The following is an 18,995-nucleotide window of genomic DNA, read 5'->3' as shown; positions in this document are numbered from 1 at the left end:
CTCCCCGTCAACAAAAGAATCACCTTCCGTCTCCTCACCCACGCACACAAAGCCCTACACGATCAAGGCCCGAGCTACCTCAACAACCGAATCAACTTCTACGCTCCCAAACGCCACCTCCGATCAACCAGCCACGCCCTAGCCGCCGTCCCCCGCATCCGAAGAGCGACAACAGGAGGAAGGTCCTTCTCCTACCTGGCCGCCAAGACCTGGAACTCCCTCCCGACCGACCTGCGCCTGACCCAAGACCACCTCTCCTTCAGGAAGAAGCTCAAGACCTGGCTGTTCGAGCAGTAACGGCACCCCCCCCCCCCCCCCAAGCGCCTTGAGACCCTACGGGTGAGTAGTGTGCTCTATAAATGTCTTTGATTGATTGATTGATTGATAACAGGAAACGAGAATTCACATGCTCCCACTTTAATTACACTAAACTCCCCGGTAATAGCGGAATTGATTTTGACAGAACAACACGCATTCAAAGCTTGGGGTATATTAATTAAGAAACAAGGCCCAAAGGTTTATCCAACACCGCTTATTGATGAAGAAAATACCAAACATGCAAAAATAGACAGACCAGTACCAGTACTAAAAAATGCCCGAGGAAAATCACCCAATAAACTAGGAGAATGGTTGTCTCAAAAGGATATGGGCAAAACCCTGTAATAAATGATCACCAAGTCAGTACACAGTAATAAGGAACAATGATTTAATATTACTAGGTGCTCCACAGTCAAAGTAGATGAGATAGGACCTGTCCGATTGTGTTCATGGAATATAAATGGGCTTGGAGCAAAGGTTCACAATGCTCATATAGGCTCAATATTGCTCCCCTCTCAGATTATTTTTTTACAAGAAACGTGGGAAACCAAACCATTTGTTCTACATGGATTCAAAGGTTATTTTGAGCATGCAAATAAAAAACACAAATTTGGCCGTCCCAGCGGAGGGCTAGCAATCTTCGTTTCCACGGACTTACAGGTTGAACATGAACGACTCGAGTCAAAAAGTGCAAATATTTTAATAATTAAGTTGAAATATAAAACAACGAAACAGGAACTAAAGTTTGCATATCTGATTAATGTTTATATTCAGCTAACCGGCCCAAGTAGGGAGTCAACTTGGGTATACTGTATAACCTTCTCGTGGATTTAATGCTGTCAGACCCTCTAGCGGATTTTATTGTGTCTGGGGACTTTAACCTTAACTTAATGCCATCCTTCACAAGGGATGACACCTGTCAAACACAGGATTATCAATGGTCTATCCCACAACAGGATTTAGGAAAATAAACCTTGCCGTTTAGTAATAAAATTGTAATATCTTTTGTCAAAGATATGGAAGCGATGGGCCTGCGTATACTAAATGGTCGATTTAAAGAAGATTCACCTCCAGCGTATACATATTTTAAGAACAAGTCAAGGTCAAGGATTGACTACACAATGATATCTCTTAATGCCTTCCATAATATCATTGCATATCAAATAAAGGAAGTTACGGATAGTGATCATTGCCAGCAGATAACAATGATTAACCTTATGAATAAGGCAAATCAACCGTATCAAACTGTCCGGGGTCATATTGGAACAGTAAACCACAAAAAACTAATTTGGACTACTAGGAACAAGGATGTGACGAATTATCAAGTTAGCCAAATAATAGAATTGTGCTTCAAGGAAAGATCATCTGAAACCTCAATAGAACAATGGGTAAAATTGACCATGATGCTGGTTAAACCCCAACCTCAGCTGCGTCGGGATAAAAGTATTCAAAATGATGATCAAAAGGAAAACAAATCATACATAAACCTGCCATATACCATTACTAAACTAAAAAGAGCACAGAATAGGATGATAAGGCAAATCAAGAAAACTATTCCTAACGAGGAAACATCAGGCAAACTGAAAGCTGCGAATCAAAATCTAAGAAAATTAATATGGGATGAGAAAAATCAGGCAAAACAAGCACTTTGGGCAAAAATATACCACGCAAGCAAACAGATAAACACAAGAGAGTTCTGGAAAATTATAAATGGTTTGGCTAGACCAAATAAAAGGGTTGTTTCCTCCGTTCTAACTGAGCAGGAATGGGTGACATTTCTTAAAAAACATTTAAACCAAAATAGTATGACAATAGAGAAAATTGAATGCCAACCGACAGATACCCACGATGGACATATGGAAACCCCAATTGTAATAACAAAAGATCACCTAAGAAAATTATTTAAAAAACAGAAAGATGGAGCACCAGGACCCAACGGTATCCCTTTTGCCCTATTCAAAGAGAATCCAGATCTATGGGCAGCACATTTAGAAAAGGTATTTAATGAAGTTATTAAAAAAGGCATTATCCCGGAGTCATGGCGAGGATCATTAATAACGCCAATTTACAAAAAAGGGAACTGGGCGCTTGCAGAAAATTACAGGCTCATCACACTTCAAGATACAGATGCCAAGTTGTTTGCTAGGATCTTACTGAATGAGTTGAATGACTGGGCAATAGAAAGTAAGATCCTGCCACTGAATCAAACGGGCCTTATTAAAGGATTGGGGACATCAACAAACATCTTGGCTTTATCTCTAATAATGGACAAGTCAATTAGTCTTAAATAGCCCTTGTATCTTTGTTTCGTTGATTTTAAATCGGCCTTCGATTGTGTTCAAAGGAATTTACTGTGGAAAAAGCTCAGAGAAATGAACATTCCAACGGCCCTACTGAAAATGATCCAGCTATTGTATAGCAAAACTTGGGTTAGGGTAAGGATGGGGGATGAGCAAATGCTGTCGAAGGAAATCCCAGCCAACGAAGGATTAAAACAAGGCTGCGTACTGGCCCCCCTTCTTTTTAATTTATGCTTGGCAGATTTGTCAGGGACTTTAGATGGATTAAATGCTCACCCCCCGAAATTAGCGGATAGGCATATTTCAAACTTATTGTATGCCGGTGATGCCATCCAGTTAAGCCAAACAAAAATTGGACTGCAGCAACTAATTTCTGGAACATGTACCTAAGCAAGGGAAAATGGGATGGTGATCAATGAAACTAAAACAAAGATCATGATTGTCGCAAAGAGCAAAAAACTAAGAAAGAAATGTAATTGGTATATGGAAAACACCAAACTAGAACAGGTTGAAGTATATAAGTACCTGGGCTTACTTTTTGATGAGAAGGGTAGATACTAGCCGCAAATAAGAGATATTCAGAGGAAGCCAACTCCCTAACAGCCGCATTTAGAATCTTGCAGAGATCGCTGGGCAACCTCACATATGGGCCATTTTTAAAGGTTATAGCGGCAAGATTACTACCAACAATCACATACGGCAGTGAGTCATTAATGGGAAGGGATACGGAAACAATAAATAATGCTGTATCTAAAACATATAAATCACTATTTCATCTACCAACAAATGCCTCACCAGCCCAAATTAGACTTGAGTTTGGCTTAACTAGCCAATATTATGCGAGGAAGGGACATTTTATCAAAACCTGGAACCGGATTAAAAACGATCAAGATAACCAAATTTCTCAGTTATTATGGAAGGAGATAAGTAATAACACAAAGGCAACACCATGGATTTTTCTTAAAGAGGCTATAGAAGAGTTTGCAGTCACCTCAATTTGGAATAATACCATAACTAATGCTTCCTTTAAGAAAATAATTAATAGAACGTCAAATCAACTATCAATTCTAAATGATAAAGATAGTCTGACAAAAAGAAAACATGCCTGGACAATAATAAATGGATATAAAACAAAGAAGGTACAAGACTACTTGGAAATACCATGGTCAGGAAACAACAAACAAATCCTTCTCAAAGCAAGATTTGGAATCCTTCCGGGAACCTGCCACCTCCCGCCTTGGAAAATCTCTGAAAGGAGTTTAATATGTAGACTATGTAACAATGGAAAGGAGAATATTGTCCACTAGCTCAGTATTTGTCCGGGACTCCGAAAAGAAAGGACAAAACTGTTTAAAGTCCCTTTTAATGTACGCGGAATACAATCATGTAGGCATGCCCTGAAATGTTGTCTTCTATCAAATGATATAGCCATGAATGCTACCTTTGTAAAAAATGTATTAATGGTAAAAACAAAATTAGCAGACTAAGTCCTAAATGAAGTATATTAAGGATATATTTTTTAATGAATTTTATGATGAAAGTTTTATCGGTTTTATAATAAAAGTATTTTTGTAACTGTATATTGTAAGATTTGAAATAATCAAACAATAAAGTATTTAGTGCTTTATTCGTTTGAACGGTCAAACATCTTCTCCGTTTTCGATTACCCGTGGTACGCGTGCTCACCGTTACTCTTTGCTTTCTATATCGATCCTTTTTTAAATCGTTTAAATCTCGCTGAAAACATAAAACCAATTAATTTAGCCCATACAGATTATCGAGCCCTAGCCTATGCGGACGATATTGTGGTAGTCACAACAGATATTGAAACTGCGCTTCCTGCTATTAACAAATTAGCGGCACAGTTCGGGTCCTTTTCAGGATATAAGTTGAATCTATCCAAAACTCAGACTCTGTATGTTGGAGGTAACCCGCCTACTACTATATCAACCGTCCCAGAAGTTACATATCTGGGAATTAAGATCTCACTCCCAATCTCTAACATCCCAGAACTAAATATTAATCCGGCAGTGGTTAAAATCAATGCGACATTAGAAAGATTAGACCATCTTCACTTATCTTTATATGGTAGAGCGAACGTACACAAAAATTTGATTTTACCTAAATTTCTATATATGTTTCGTACAATCCCCATTGAATTCCCTCTTGCATGTTTTAAAAAATTAGAGAGGTTAACCTCCAGATTTTTGTGGGGTTACAAACGGCAACGCAGAGCTCACAAAAAGATGCGTGGCGGGTGGAGTATTCCCTACTTTCTATTCTATTATATTGCCGAGTCTCTACAACCCATTAGTCAACTCATAATTGGGGATAAAGCTCGAATCCCTCTTTGCAATGCTCCATCTATCTACGAGCTGGCTATGGGCGAAGAGATGAAAGGATGTCTCTTGAAGGTAGTCGAACCTAGCTACTTCAAAAAGACCAAATTTAAGATCCTAAAAGCGGCATATGTAGGGTGGAAATTAGTTAGGCGACGTTTGGGCATATTAAAATTAAATGTATATACACCTTTCACCGCATCTGATTTATTACCCTATATTTTTCGGGATCAAGTTGCTATTAGGTGGGGTACTAAAGGAATTTGTTGTTTAGGGGATTTGTTTAAAGAGGGTCATTTAGTTTCTTTTAATGACTTACAAACCAATTTTGCTTTATCGAAAAATTATTTTTTAAAATACCTTCAAATTCGTAGTTTTTTACAGAATGTAGGACCATCATTAGAACATCAAATGAGTAAAATCCCTCTTATTAAATATATGGCGAAAAAGACATCAATTGGCCTATTCTATTCTTGTTTGATTTTGGAATTTGTTGGAATTTCCGGATGATTTGGAGAACTGTCAATTAAAATGGGTAACTAAGCTTGGGATACCCGAAATCAACATTCTTGAATCTGACATGTTGGCCAATCGAGTTCTTATAACAGGGATGATGCGATAACAGTATTTTATGTCCATACATGATTTATACTATACCCCTAGGAAGATTTCTAAATGGAGCTTGACCACAGGGACAAAATGCAACAGGTGTGGTCAACCCGCCGCTGATGCGGTACATATGTTTTTTCTATGCCCCAAACTGAATTCTTTGCTCTTATTGAACATTTTTTGGGTGTAATCTTGGGGCGTACGATTAATATAACCGGTGAGTTGGTATTGATTGGCTGTGCCTCGGGAACTGTGGGTCAGCCAAGACCAAAAGCTACAACATGTTTTTTTTTATTTGTATGGCTGTGATACGATCTTGTATTACTAGCGATTGGATTAATCCCGAGCCACCCTCTTTTTTTAGTTGGCGTGAAAGACTATTGTCAATGTATAATTTGGAACTGGCCATTTATAAAACTAAAGGAATAAAGAGGAGGGATATGGAAGCAAAGATATGGGCACCTATTACGGAATGGATCTAGGAAATGGCAATCGTCTTAGGTTCTATGTGTATTTATTATTATTTACTGTTTATGATGAACTCATTTAATAATTTTGTAATATTTTGAAACATTTGACCTGTATTTGCTGTTTTTTCCTTGCATTAAATAAAAACATTTTATAAAAAAGGAAGCCTTGGGAGATAAGAATACAGTCAATCTGCTAGATATTGCAGAAACCTTAAGCAGATTGTCAAGGAGGTTACTCATTCAGAGGGACACACGCTGGATGGCCTCTTTCCTAATGATCCTTCTTTTAAAAATTCAGAATATTATCCCTGTTGTTTGTTCAATTATTTGGTTATTTCTTTTACCACTGAAATCCCCAGAGATTGGGCCTATTTGCTCAATAAAGCGGTATCTATCATGTATAAGGATTGGAGTAAACTCAATCCTGTCATCCTAGCACAGTCTCTAGAGGAACCCTATCCCCATTCGCTAGCTGAGGCCTAATTCACTGCCACATGCTACCTTTGACTGGTTGTTGGATACTTTCAGGGAGCTAGTTTCCATTGAAAAAACAGCATTCACTTAGAAAGGAACCTACGGCTCCTTGGTTCACAGAAGCTTTGAGGCTTAAAAAACAAGCCTGTAGAAGGCAAGAAAGGTTTTGGAGGAGAAATTCTGATGAGCAGACAATACAGACATACAAGAGTGCATTAGCCACATATCAAGATCTTATCACTTAGGGAAAATGTCATTATTTTACCCGATTAATAGATAGTGTCTCCCATTCATTTAAATGAATTATTTCAATTTGTTAAGAAACTTACTACCATCTCGAACAAGAACAATTCCTCTGACAGTCAATCCTTTTGCAAATACATTTAGAGACATTTTGATAGTGGTAAACCCCAACACTCTGAACTCTTTAAGCTGAGGGAATCAGGTGATTACTCACTTACTAATTTTTACTACACCAGAACAAGTAAGCTCTTTACTTTTGCAAAGTACATCTGGTTCTGCTTAAGACCCCTGTCCGGTAAGGATCTTAAAATTGGCTCCAGACATTTTTGTGAGGAACCTATCATACATTTTTAATATTATGTTATCTACTGGTACTTTCCCTTCCATTTTGAAACAGGCTTCTATCCTTCCACTTTTAATAAATACAATTTAAATAGTAATGATACTTCTAATTGCTGCCAATCGCACATTTGCCTCTCCCGCAAAAATTTGTGAAAAGATAATGAACATTGATCTATCTAAACACATGCAAGACACCTCTCAGTTTGGCTTTCGACCAGGGCACAGTACAGAAACTGCCCTGGTCAAAACTAAGGAAGAGGTGAGAAAAGCAGTAGATAATGGAGGTTTGGCAGTTTTGATTTTTTTAGACCTTTCCTCCGCCTTCAATACTTTAGATCATACAACTCTTATCTATTGTGTAGAGGAAATAGGAGTGAGGGGGTCGCTCTGGATTTACTCACCTCTTTTCTAAGAGATAGATCACAAACAGTAGCGTTAGGAAAATGTAATTCTACAACATTCTCCTTGCCTTGTGGAGTCCCTCAGGGGTCATCTCTGAACTCAACACTCTTAAATATTTATGTAGCAAAGTTGGCCCCTCTGATACCCAGTTGATAATTGCTGCAAGTAACAATGATACATCGGGCCCTTCAAGATGCTGAAATTGCATCAAGTGGTGCGTCAGTGGTTGGATAGGTAGACACTGCCTGAAACTTAACTCAGGTAAAACCAAGATCATTGTTTTCAGGAACACCTCTCCAGCTTGGTTCCCTAATTGGTGGCCGGAGAACCTGCCTCATCCTCCCCTTCCTGTCACCAATGCTAAGAATTTAGGAGTTATTTTTGATGACAACCTGAATATGAGTGCCCAAATTTCGGCTATAAGGTCCTCAGCCTACTACAACTTAAAAATTATCAGGAATATGTTGCCATAGGAAAACCTTAATCACCATTCTAGTCCTACCCAGATTGGACTATTGCAACAGTCTCTAGTTTTACATCTTAGAAAAACATAATGGACAACTTCAGTTGGTCAAAAATGCCACGGCTAGAATGATTCTAAAGCTTCTCAAATTTCACTCTATCACTCAGGGACTTTGCATACTGCATTGGCTTCCCATGCACAGTCGTCCAAATTTAAAGCCCTATGCTTGGCTCGTAAAGGAATGCATAATATCTGTACTGGTTTTCTTAGATCAAATTTTAAATGATATATGCCCAATAGAGAACTCCGATTGGCTACAGCTAACTTCCTAGCAGTCTCCAAATTTAAAAAGATTCAATTGGGTGTCAGAAGTATTATCTACAATATCACCAAACTTTGGAACAGCTTTCCACCACATATGACAGCAATCACCTCTCTAACGACGTTTAGGAAGGAGATAAAGACCTGGCTATTCAACCTTTAAACAGCAGCTAACCTGCCCTTTAGATAGCGCCAAGACACCCATGGTTAATCACATGCTTTAAGAAATTCCTAACATAACATAACACAATCAACAAATCCCTGCTACACAAACTCCAGACCATCTAGAACACCATGGCCAGACTCGTCCTTGGCATCCCTGACATGAGCACATCACCCAACACCTAGGAGACCTCCACTGGTTCCCCGTCGAGAAGAGAGTAAGCTTCAAGCTACTCACCCATGCCTACAAATCCCTCCACAACATCAGACCCAAATACCTCAACGATAGAGTCTCATTCCACATAGCCAAAAGAAACCTACACTCTGCCGATCTTGTCCTAGCAGAAACCCCACACATCTGCAGAACCAGAGCGGGTGGAAGAGCCTTCTCCTACATCGCGGCCAAATCCTGGAACGAACTCCCAGTCGACATCAGATGCTCCCCTGCGCTGCACACCTTAAGTAAGAGCCTCAAGACCTGGATCTTCGGCTGAACCAGAGCTGCACCCTCTTCCCCCCACCGCCTTGAGACCCTCGCGGGTAAGTAGCGTACGTTAAACCCCCTGATTGATTGATTGATAACAGATGTGTCAGGCATCCACCATATTTCATTTCCTACCATAACAATATATTTTCAGCATAGAATATGGCTGACAACAAGGCTGATGGGTGGTCCATTTTTGATACAAGTATTCATCATCTGTGACTTAGCTTCCATCAATATTAACTACAACATCTACAATACTAAATATTTATATGCAGCATCCACAGTATAATTTTTGTTGACCTTGTCAGACCTTTCACCAGCTAATATTAATAAAATAAAATGAAAGACATCATTTATAAATAAATGAGACATAATTTTCTTGTACAAATTATCGGTTTCTGTGTTCAGTGCACATGTGCTCTCTAAGAAGCTAGTTGCCTCCCATGGCATCTGAAAATTGGAAAAATATTCTAAAAGAATATGAGGCACCCAAAATGTATACACACTTCTGAGGCGTGAGCCGGGAGCAACGCTATTCGCGATCTGAATTTTAGCGATGGAAATTTTAAATTGTGTATTTTGGTGTAAACCGCTTCATTAATTGTTTTTTTTTTATAAGAGAGCTTTAGTGTCTCGATTCTCCTACCTCCTTCCTCGCTCACTCGGCAGCTTCTTTTCCCTCGTGAATCCACTGTTGGGGATAGGGGAGGGAGCGTGGTCGCCATCTTGAGTGAGGAGACGAGCTCGTAGACTAGTGTCTGCTGACTCGCCTGCCTCCGGGGCCACCATAGAAGACGTGAATTGGGCGCCCGCGCATCACCACACTCCTGAGGCGTGAGTCGGGAGCAAAGCTATTCGCGATCTGAATTTTAGAGCTGGAAATTTTACATTGTGTATTTTGGTGTAAACCGCTTAATTAATTGTTTTTTTTCTAAAAAGAGACCTTTAATGTCTCGATTCTCCTACCTCCTTCCTCGCTCACTCTGCAGCTTCTTTTCCCTCGTGAATCCACTGTTGGGGATAGGGGAGGGAGTGTGTTCGCCATCTTGAGTGAGGAGACGAGCTCGTAGACTAGTGTCTGCTGACTCGCCTGCCTCCGGGGCCACCATAAATGACGTCAATTAGGCGCCCGCTCAGCGGACGCGTGTAGCGGGCGCGCCGAAGGCGTGCCTAAGGCAAGCCCGTCAGCACCGGGCCGTCGCCAGATGCCAGGACCCTTGCTCCATTCGTCGGCAATCATATCTCCTACATGTGAGATGAGCTCTTGGCGTGGGAGGTTTGGTGCCCTTCTCGTGTTTGGGATCCTTGTGATGGGGCTTTTCAGTGTGCATAATGTGCCTGTCACCTCCCGGCCAGGAAACCTACATGCCAGTATAGGAGAAGGCCTAGCTGTAAAGCTTCTAAGCCTGAATTGCTGATCCTTGGCCAAACATCACGGTGAGGTTTTCAATCTGTTAATGGAGGAAAGTCCTGATGTTTTATTTTTAACTGAGACATGGCTTACACCGGATCTGGCGGCCGTGGCCTGGTTAGCTCTGCCCTCAGGATATCGGCTGTACAGCATTCATAGGGAAACAGGTAGAGGTGGGGGCATTGCAATTATTGCTCGGGAAACCTATATCTGCTCCCTTAGTAAAGAGAGCATTGCCGGATGTGAAAGTGCCCTATTTAAGATCTCACTGAACCAGAATTTCATCTTGACAGGCCTCTTAATCTACCGCCCGCCTGGTCCATCGGGTCTTTTCAGAGAGGATGTACTTAATAAAGTGGCGCATTTTGCATGTAAAATGGCTAATTTTACCGTTCTTGGGGACCTCAATCTTCATCTCGAGGACGGCAAGTCCGTGGAGATTGTTAGTTTCCTGGCTGATCTGGAGGTCCTTCAGCTAATCCAATTGGAGCACACCGGCACTCATATGGTCAGACACCGATTGGACCCCATTTTTACAAATTTAAGCTCCTGCACAGCATCCTTTCCCATCCCGCTGGCTTGGACCGACCATTTTTTGGTCCCCTTCACTCTGCAACTTTTAGTTAAAGGGGAGGCTATCTGTCCCGTCCCCATTCTTAAGCGTCCCTGGCATAAGCTTGACACGGGCCGCCTTGCGACCTGGCTGTCTAGCCACAGGCCTCAGGGGACACAGGATATTGACTTGGCGGATTCTGGCTTCAATGAGTGGGTATCCTCAGGGCTGGATAACTGTATTCCGGCCAGGCTGGGAGGGAAATTTCGCGGACCTTCAAATCCTTGGTTCGACGACTCCCTAGTCATGGCCAGAAAGGGCTGCAAGCAGCTGGAACGAGCATGGAGGTGCTCCTATGACCTAACGGCAAAAAGGAAATATCGTCCCGTGATCCTGCATAATCATAAGCTTATCCATCAAGCCCGGGCCAAGTTCGTGGCCGATAACATTTTGTCCATCTCCAATCCTGCTAAAACCATCTTCGCTGTTCTGAAGAATATGAAAAGCGGAGGAGTCATGGAGACTTCTACGATCTCATCTAACAAACAGTGCACCGAGCTGGCCGCACATTTTGTGAATAAGGTTGACAAAATCTATCAGGGCCTACCCACCCCGAATCCACCTCAGTGGGGGCCTGATGCGTGGATTTCGGGATTAAGGGGAGCTAATATCTTGACCTCTTTCCCGTATCTGACTGAGCCTGAGTTCGTGGCACTTTGTTCTAAAATCAAATCTGGCTCTCCTGCCGACCCTCTTACGCCTACTCACTTTCGCAAATTCCATTCGTGCCTGGCCCCACTGAATTTCAACCTGGTCAATCTTTCCTTGACTTCAGCGTCCGTCCCCAGGGCCTGGAAACATGCCAAGGTTATTCCTTTGCTAAAGAAGCCCACGCTGGATCCCACCAAGCCAGCTAACTTCCGCCCTATTTCCCAACTGCCTTTTCTGGCCAAGGTTACGGAATCGCATGTGAATGCCGTACTTTCCAGGTTTGTGGAGCAGAATGATATCTTTGACTCATCCCAACATGGCTTCAGGGCCCGGCACAGAACGGAGTCGGCGCTTCTGGTGGTCACGGAGACCATCCGGGAAAACCTGGATATGGGAGACTCAGCGGCCGTGGTCCTGTTGGACCTATGTGCCGCTTTCGATACCGTCTCACATGCAATTCTCTTGCAACGCCTTCTGGAAATTGGCATCAGAGATCTGGCCTTGGAGTGGCTCGGTCATTTTTGGCAGGAAGGTCGTTCCAAGTGCATGTTCTGCCTTTCCAGTCACAGGAGTTTGCCTTGTGCCAGGTTGTACCGCAGGGATCGGTGCTAAGTCCTCTATTGTTCAACATCTACGTCCAGCCTCTGGCTGCGTTGGCGAGGGATAGGGGCCTGGCACTGGTATCTTATGCGGATGACACCCAGTTGGTGATCGCTTTTTTTAAAAAAAACGTCGCCAACCTGGTGAAGTTCAAGGAGGATCTGGCCGCTGTAGCGCACTGGATGGCAGCTAACTGCCTCCAGTTGAACGCTGGCAAGTCCAAAATACTGTTGTTCGGAAGAGATCGAGGGATGTGGTCCGAGAGTTACTGGCCCGACCAGCTGATCCCTGCTCCGGCGCCTAAGGAGACAGTGAAAAATCTCGGTATTTGGTTCGACAGCGAACTAACCTTTGATGCCCAATCCAAAGCCGTGGCCGGAAGGTGCTTTGGCGCCTTGAGGGGCTTGAAACCACTACTGGGCTTTTTCCCCCCGAAAGTCCGCCAACTCATACTTCAGGCGACCATTTTGTCGAGATTAGACTGCGGGAACTGCCTATATCTAGGCGCAAAGAAAGCTAGCATTAAGCGCCTGCAGAGGGCTCAGAATGCTGCAGCTCGCATGTTGGCGGCTCTCCCCTATATCGGTTCAGTTTCCCCTGTTTTGCTGAGGCTCCACTGGTTGCCAATAGCAAAGCGTATCCAATTTAAGACGCTTTGCTTCGCACATAAGATCTTATCACCACAGGCTCCGGCTGGTCTGAGAGGACTGCTACAGTCCTATGCTCGCCGTCGTCCTCTAAGATCTGCCACCGCTGCACTGGTATGCACCCCTCGTGTCCGGAGAGCCAGAGCTGGTGGTCGTTCTTTCCGTTGTCTGGCTGCACAACTTTGGAACTCTCTCCTGGGGCAATTAGAATAATCCGAAATCATCTTGCATTCCGGAAAGCCAATAAGACCTAGCTTTTTCCGGCTTAAGGCTGTTTGTTGCGGTTAATGTACAGGAGTTGTTGGTGCGCTGGGACGCCCCGTTGCTGGGGCAGCCATGCGCGGTATAAATCTAACAAATAAAAATAAAATAAATGCAGTTTATTAACTTGTACTTATATATTCATCACACCTCATATGATAACCAGTGTTACAGTATTGTGTTACAGTATTGTACTAGACAAATTCCATACATTCAATTATCAACATAGACATAATCAAACCACTGGTAGGGTTCCCGGAGGCTGGGTATGAATATTTTACTGCTCGGTGATTGGATAAATAATAATACATATTTGTAAACGGCAAACATATCACCCCTAAAGTATCAAGGCAGTGGGGGCCATTGTAGAGATTAAGTGAGCTATTTCCCAGAGTCCAATGAGGCTGAGATGCCACCAGTGATCCCTCAGTGAGCCCCACGTTTGGTGTCAGCCGGTCTGTCCTCTGCAGCACACCTCCCCCATTGGATGTGTGGATAGAGGCAGACGTGGACACTCTTGGGGACTGTTATTCCAATGATGGAGGAGCTGGAGACAGACAATGGCTTACTAGGTATCCAATTTTTGACGTAGTTGTGCTGGTCAAAGTGGTGCAAGCCATGTACAGGCTGCTGGATCTGGAAACTCCTGTTCATGAGCCACTACCGACTTTACTGACTTTTGGCAGGGGGCGTCACCTTCTCTCCTGGCTTTATGCAATGGCACTTTCCATGAGGTTTGAGACCTGTCCACTTTGTGGGACAAATGGGAGACTATGCTTGATAGGGTATTTATGGGGAAAGAGTAAGACCCGGTTCTAGAGTGCTACTGTAGGCTCACACGTAACAAAAGGTTCAAATTCACTCAATTTAACTATCTACATTGCACATTTTTCAATCCCCACGGATTGACTATTATGCTTCACGTCCCTGACATGAGATGCCCTGGGTGCGCTCAGTCTGAAGCAGAGTTTATACATATGGGGGTCGATTCCGATTCGGGAAAAAAAACGTCTGTACGATTTGTATCCGGAGCCCTCTCCGTACGAATCGTACCCGTCCGTCCGAGTTGCGAAGTACGATCCATATTCCGTGAATCCGTCCGAATCATCGCGATCCGTACGCATTGCAAGGCTGAAACTGTGAACCGTACGACTCGTACACATACCGTACGACTCGTACACATGCCGTACGACTCGACGAGTACAATCTGGACCGGGGTATGAGGACGCGATTTGTACGGTCCACGTCAGGTAAGGGCGAGTCATACAGAAAAGCACACAAACACATACACACCGTACGGTCCGTACCCCCCATGATCGCAGGGGTACGCACTATACCCCTTCGATCATGGGGTGTACGAGCCGTACCCCCATTGTACGATAGGTGTACGAGCCGTACCCCCATTGTACGATGGGTGTACGAGCCGTACCCCATGTACGATGGGTGTACGAGCCGTACCCCCATCGTACAATGGGGGTACGGCTCGTACACCGATCGTACAATGGGGTACAGCTCGTACACCGATCGTACGAGCCGTACCCCATGTACGATCGGTGTACGAGCTGTACCCCCATTGTACGATGGGTGTACGAGCCATACCCCATGTACAATGGGTGTACGAGCCGTACCCCCATTGTACGATAGGTGTATGAGCCGTACCCCCATTGTACGATCGGTGTATGAGCCGTACCCCATGTACGATGGGTGTACGAGCCGTACCCCCATCGTACAATGGGGGTACGGCTCATACACCGATCGTACATGGGGTACAGCTCATACACCCATCGTACAATGGGGGTACAGCTCGTACACCGATCGTACATGGGGTACAGATCATTCACCCATCGTACAATGGGGGTACGGCTCGTACACCCATCGTACATGGGGTACGGCTCGTACACCCATTGTACAATGGGGGTACGGCTCGTACACCGATCGTACAATGGGGGTACGGCTCTTACACCGATCGTACAATGGGGTACAGCTTGTACACCCATCATACAATGGGGGTACGGCTCGTGCACCCATCGTACAATGAGGGTATGGCTCGTACACCCCATGATCGCAGGTGTACGGTGCATACCCCTGCAATCATGGGGGGTACGCACCGTACCCGGGGGGACGTTCCGTACCTGTTTCGGCGCAAACTCTGCTTTTACAGCTGTTTTCAGCTCCCGTACAAAAAGGGTCGTATGGTGCGTACCCGACACGTATCGTACTTGCAGGGTCGTAAAAACCAGCCGCGAACCGTACAGATGTCGCATACAGCGGGTTCCGAGGGAGAATCGTACGGAGATTAGAGCTGTACGGTGTCTTGTACGACTCGTACGGAGTACGGCTCCTGGTACGAATCGTACTTCGTCGTACGTACGGGGGACGTTGCAGGGTACGATTCGTACGGGAAAAACGCTCTGAACGCCTATTCGGAGCGTTTTTTCTCGAATCGTCATCGACCCCATGGTGTGGGGCTGCCCGGTCATAGAGTATTTCTGAATGCAGGGGGTTGCAGACCTGGAGCAAACCTTAAGTCTTTCCCAGCTCTGTAAAGTGGAGCTATGCCTTCTTGATCTTTACAAGAGGTGATCGGAGAAAAGAGTGTATAACAGGTTCCTGGACATGGCCTTAGGATAGCCCTCAGGTACATAGTGCGTCATTGGAAGTCACCACATGACCCATCATACAGCAGATGGTGGGCTGGGGTAGAAAGATGGGGCTTTGCAGATGTTGCAGTGCTAGGACCAGGAGAATCTAGAGGATTGTGCAGGAAACCGATTGCAGACCTATGGTCGCTAGTTTTCTGGAATGGGACCCCAAGGAGTGAGGTAAACAAGGGCACAAATGGGGCGTAGATATGTACATCATAGAAGGACAGGAATGCACCATATCTTGTAGATGTGGTGCACTCCTGCTCTGCGTCAAAATATTATAAATGAGGCCCCAAATGCCTCAGTCCCCGAAGCCCTCGACCTTCCTCTAGCGTTTCTTGCACTGGACTGTGCTGATGAAGGGAGGTATGACACTCTGACATTCATTGATATGGGTGGTACTCATGATGACTTTCCCTAAACAACCTTTTCCCTTTTTTTTCTTTTTTCCCTTAGTTGTTATGTTTTTGTTAAAGATTCATACTATAATAGTCCCATACAATAGATTTTTTTAACATTAAAAAACAGGCAGTTCACGAGCCAATGCATGTTCGCGAGCCAATGCATGTTTCATGACTCTTGTTGCTGCTTCAAATCCTAAGTAAAAATAAATTTCTGCTCACAGACAGCAGATTCGTTTGTTATGAAGATTCATAATAGTAATTATTTTATGATTTTCAAAATTGGCTTGTGTTTGCTTCCCTTGTGCTGTACTTATAATCTATGTAGTTGTATATATAACTTTATTGAGTTATTGGCAGCTCCATAGTCACGGATTTAGTCCCACACAGTAGCGGCCAGAATGGTTCACGGGCGGCGGGGTAGAATACAAAACCTACCTTTCCTGCCCGGTCCCGTGTCTTCACTGCTCCTGCTCTCCTGCCTCCAACAGGAACACAGCACTCCAGCCAGGGTCTAGAGGGTTATGCATGTTCTACATAGAGAAGTGCATGACTGGTTTGGGCTGCCCGAGTCTTTGTGCACTCAGGTGTGGGCAAACCTCTTCTCCCCTGCCCTGCTCGGAGAACAGAGCAACCCCGCCCGCCAAGCAAACATAAAATAGTAGTAACTCAAAGTTATTACCATTTTATGTTTTGGCTTCCCGCACTGCGAGAAAGCAGTGGGGCAAAGCTCCTCCGCTATAGGAGAGGAGCCGCCCCTTGTAAACATAAGAGGTTTCAGAGTTAAAATCCATTTTAAATTCTTCCAGGTTCAATTAATACCTAAGAAACCTCGTCCCATAGATTTTAGAAAAAGGAAGATTTTTATAAATTATGAGAGCTGCAATATGCCCTCCACCAACCCTCTTCTGTCTAACAGGTTGGATTTGGTACTTACGCTTATTTTCACAATAGAAAATGAGACATCTGAAACAATCCTTGCTTCAGCCACTTTTGCAATACTTTTGAGAGACTTATAAATACAGCATTTATCAGTGGCGGCTCCTCCGCTATGGTGGTGGAGCGGTTCCCTACTGCTTTTACGCAGTGCAAAGCAGAAACATTAAACAATAATTACCTCCATGTCCCTCTCGCTTACCTCCATTATGTAATGAGGCCCCTGTGCCTCGTAGATACACCCCCTACCAATATAAAAAGGCACCACTCCCACCACAACACATGTTCTTTTGCGGGTTTTTCCTTTTGGTTGCCAGCGTTGGATGCTGCCTTTTCGTGGTGCAGTGCGGCGTATTACTGCTAGCTGCAGTATGTATTGTGGGTGGGGGTACGCACTGTTAGGACAGGTATCCAAGATCTTCATTGGTTCCCAGTCTGCCAGCGTGTTAAATTTAAGGCACTCTGGGCCATATTATCAAGACTGGGCGATAAAATTATTGCCGCTTTATTGGCAGGAAACTGCCGCTAAAGTGGAAATAATGGGCTTGATAATATGCCCTTGTGAATTCCCATAGAAAACCAGATTAGGTATCTAACCTGGGCTTCTATGGGAATTCTCTAGGACATATTATCGAGCCCATTATCGCCACTTTAGCGGCAGTTTCCTGCCTATAAAGCGGCGATAATTTTATCGCCCAGTCTTGATAATATGCCCCTCTGTATTGCTCACAAGATGCTGCATAGAGAAGGTCCAGAATTTCTTTGGAATGTTTTCAGCTGGTACTCTCCAAATAGATCTCTTCGATCAGCCAATGCCAGCTAGGTGACCACTGATAGAATCAAAAAGGTGCGCTGGAGTGGTAGGAGTTTCTGCTAGAACACCATCAGACTGTGGAATACTCTCTCACTATACCTCAGGACGATACCTACCCTCCTCGACTTCAGAAAACAACTCAAGGCATGGCTTTTTAGAGTTTAGCTTCCTCAGCGTAGTATGTTTGCACTTGAAATCGCAAAGACACCCACGGGTATAAGCATGCTATATAAGTTTTAATAACATAACATAACTGTATGCATGCTCTGGCATTCATGGTTAGACAAAAGCAGAGATTTCTGTGGACACTTAATGATTGATATTGCAATATATATCGGCACAATCGTAGTAAAAGGGAGGTACATAGATGTCAGAAAAAGAAATGACATGTAACATAGAGTATGTAGAGCAGGGGTCTCCAAACTGGTCCTGGAGGGCCGGATCCATGCCAGATTTTGTGCATATCCCCATTTAGATACATGTAGTTATTTTAAAAATCTGGCATTGATCCGGCCCTCCAGAACCGGTTTGGAGAACCCTGATGTAGAGAACCAAGGTATTTTGATATCTTAAATTCACAGCTGTAGTACAATTTCAGGTGTCCCAAGTGAAAAGTGAAACATATAAGTAAGAAATGTGACTTTTGGTGACTTAAAAGCAAGGTTTCAATATTTTTACAGAAGAAACCATTCATTAGATACACAAACAATGTTGGCAGCCTCCTAGTGTAATCACAGGGGCTGAGAATTGGTTCACTTCAAGGTGTCAACAGTGTTTCGACCGAACTAGCAATGCGGGGTCTCATCAGGACCTATCAATGCAGGGACACCTGCAATTTGATAATCAATGCGTCAGTGGGAGGAAAAATAAGGGAAGGACAGAGGATGGTTGATTAACCAGAAAACAGGGGCAGACCTGTGGTTGATTGACAGTGGTGTGGTGAGCATCTGTGGAAGTGATGGGTAGCAGGGGATACTCACATAGGGCCCGTCGGGCACTGTATGGGTAAAGGGTAAGAGGATTATTTACATGAGGAAGTTTTTCAGGAAAATATTGGGTAGCAACAAGGAGGGCGTGTACAACTTA

The sequence above is a fragment of the Lissotriton helveticus genome, chromosome 1_1 (assembly GCF_964261635.1).
Source record: "Lissotriton helveticus chromosome 1_1, aLisHel1.1, whole genome shotgun sequence".
Taxonomy (NCBI): Eukaryota; Metazoa; Chordata; class Amphibia; order Caudata; family Salamandridae; genus Lissotriton; species Lissotriton helveticus.
The sequence above is the reverse complement of the archived record's forward strand: the minus strand, read 5'-3'. Positions refer to the sequence as shown.